This window comes from Eptatretus burgeri, chromosome 2, assembly GCF_056783735.1.
Source record: "Eptatretus burgeri isolate ZD-2024b chromosome 2, Ebu_testis_v1, whole genome shotgun sequence".
NCBI lineage: Eukaryota > Metazoa > Chordata > Myxini > Myxiniformes > Myxinidae > Eptatretus > Eptatretus burgeri.
In genome coordinates, this window is record NC_140962.1 from 93901161 (window position 1) to 93903660 (window position 2500).

Consider the following 2500-nt stretch of genomic DNA (forward strand, 5'->3'; position numbering starts at 1 on the left):
CCTCTGCCTCCATCGAGAAAATTACGGGATTCGGACCAGGGGTGTGCTTCACAACCCCCGCATTTCCCTCCAATTTAAGAGCAGTAAAATTTTATTTAATTCTCAGCACGGACCATGGCAGACCAAGACAGACTGGTTCAGGTGGGTTCGGAATTAACGTTAGAAGAACCCATGGCTCAGGACAACACCGGGCAGGTCGACCTTTCCCTGCAACCAAATCCGGAGGTCACATTGGGGGTGGCAGCGGCGGTGCATGAGCACCCCCAACATCAAATTTCCCTCCCAGAGGACCGAACGATCCCTAACGGATCCGCACCTGATCGTGGCGGATCGGCTCCGCCAGCGCCAATTGACTTGATCCAGTTGGTGGAGATACTGGCAAACATGCAAAACCAACTGAAAGGGTATTTACAAAAACAAACGGATGCGAATGAACAAAGAATGGACACGAATGCGCAAGAAATGAATGAAAATATGCAAAACGAAATGAATGAAATATGCAAACACTGAGAGGTGATATGCAGAGTATGGGGATACACTTGCAAACACAAATGAAGGTGGGCCAGGAAGAAATGAAGGCGGAGCTGGCAAAGGTGAAAGGCGAAATGCAGACCATGAATTGGAAAATGGAATCAGTACACCACGTGGGGAAACGACCGAGTCGAGGAGGCGTGTAAAAGGTGTTCGGACCGCGGTGGAGACGGACAAGGTCGAAGGGACGAGCGCCGCCGCAATAAAGGAGAAACCCGTAAACTCGAACAGGGGATGACGGAGATAATAGGGGAGACGCAGGATTTAGAAATAATGATGGAGATGCAGAAATCAAAAGGGGGACAAATTGCACGAAATTAAAGAGCAGCACACACACATAGAACTGTTGAGGGACATTGAGGTTGATCAGGTGGAATGTTTCGGGACCCAATGCGAGGGTCAGATTAACCTCCCACAGGAACAAGGGGAGACGGTATGCTCCCGCGTGGCAGACTGTGACGAGGTGAATCCGGATTAGATAGGCCGTACAAGGTCGAGCGGGTGCATGGTGCGAATGAGCACATGCCGAGCATGGGGGGTAACAAAACCCAGGGATCTTTTGGGCGAACACGAGCCCCCGATGTGAATGTCCCAGAGTGTGTGTCAAAATGTGTGCAAAATGCGAATGACATGGAATGTGTGAGTGCATATGAGGAGATGGGACACGGACAGACCCAGACGGGAGACGTGGGTGGTGTAATGGACGGGAACGGCGAGCCAAATGGGCCACACGGAACCATTACAGAAACCGTGCCGGCTCCGCGGGACGCTTCGTGTGAGGTCCGTTCCGTGTTTTGCGAACAGCCAGGCACGCACGACTCCGTGATCGGGAGCCAGCATTGAAACGTCCCGTGATTGGTACGAAACCACGTGGATGGCTAAAATGGCGGCAATGGTGTGAATTTGGAGAGAACGTGGCCCCATTTGAGCACGTGTGCGATGCTCCACGTGCTGCACGGCACAAGAGCCATTCGCGGGACGTGCAGAGCGAGTCCCGATGGCGGCACCGCCGGGCCCGCCTGCGTTGCAGGCCTCGTGTGCGAGTGACGTTACCGGGGATCGCGTGGCACAAAGGCCATGTGAATAGCGCACAGTGCTCCACATGGCGGATGGCTTGAAAGCGAGCGCATGGTGCGATCGACGGGGCGACATTACGCTTCCAATTATCGCCTGAACGAAAGGGACGAGCGACTTGTAAACCGCCGCCCTGGCGATGCAAGGCCCACCAAAACGTTTGCAAAAGTACCCGATTCCCGGCCAGGATGTAGCGAACATCCTCATCTTGGGCAAAGGAGCACTAGTTAGTGGATGGGTTTAGCGTTAAATAGATCGGCCTCATGGGGGTATGAGTAGTCCTCCATGGGGCCCAGTGGTACGAGATAGGTAAATTTTAGTTTAGAATGAGAAATGGATTGGAGACATGGACAGACATGGTACGTGTCGTGGGGACGGAGCTTAGTAATAGAATTAAATGGAACGTGCATTAGAAAAGGGATGACGAGGAGCACGAGCTAGTTAGGGGAACGTTGTGAGTAGAGCATCAGTGTGATGTGAGAAATGAAAAGTAAAAATAAAACCAAGAAGAAAGGAACAAAATGAACTAGAACGGGCACTCGGTAGAGCGCATACCTTCGCCGCCGCAACTTTTTTCCAGGCACATTTGAAAAACGTCATTTTAAAACGTCCATGACGTCACAACCGCCAGTCCGATTGACGTCAAATTTGGTGTGTAACCTCCTTGAAGGCAGTCCAACAAAATGGAATGATAAACACTGAAAAATTAAAAAGTTGAAAAATGACGTCATCTTTTGACGTCATTTTGACGCACTTCCGGGGACGTCACGTCCAATCGGGGACTACCATTCTGAAAGCTCGTAGTTCACTGAACGTTTTAACGATGGTTTCATGTCAATAGCTCTATGAGATCTGAAGCTATGCCTACAAGTATATTTTGACCTTGAGTGTGACC

The 2500-nt window shown here is 50.9% G+C and overlaps 1 protein-coding gene across 1 annotated transcript in view; it reads right to left on the bottom strand.

Moving 5' to 3' along the window:
- Positions 1-2500, bottom strand: part of LOC147032583 (phosphatidylinositol 4,5-bisphosphate 3-kinase catalytic subunit gamma isoform-like) — a 108476-nt gene that overhangs the window by 905 nt on the left and 105071 nt on the right. The gene's annotated exons all lie outside the window — the stretch shown is intronic.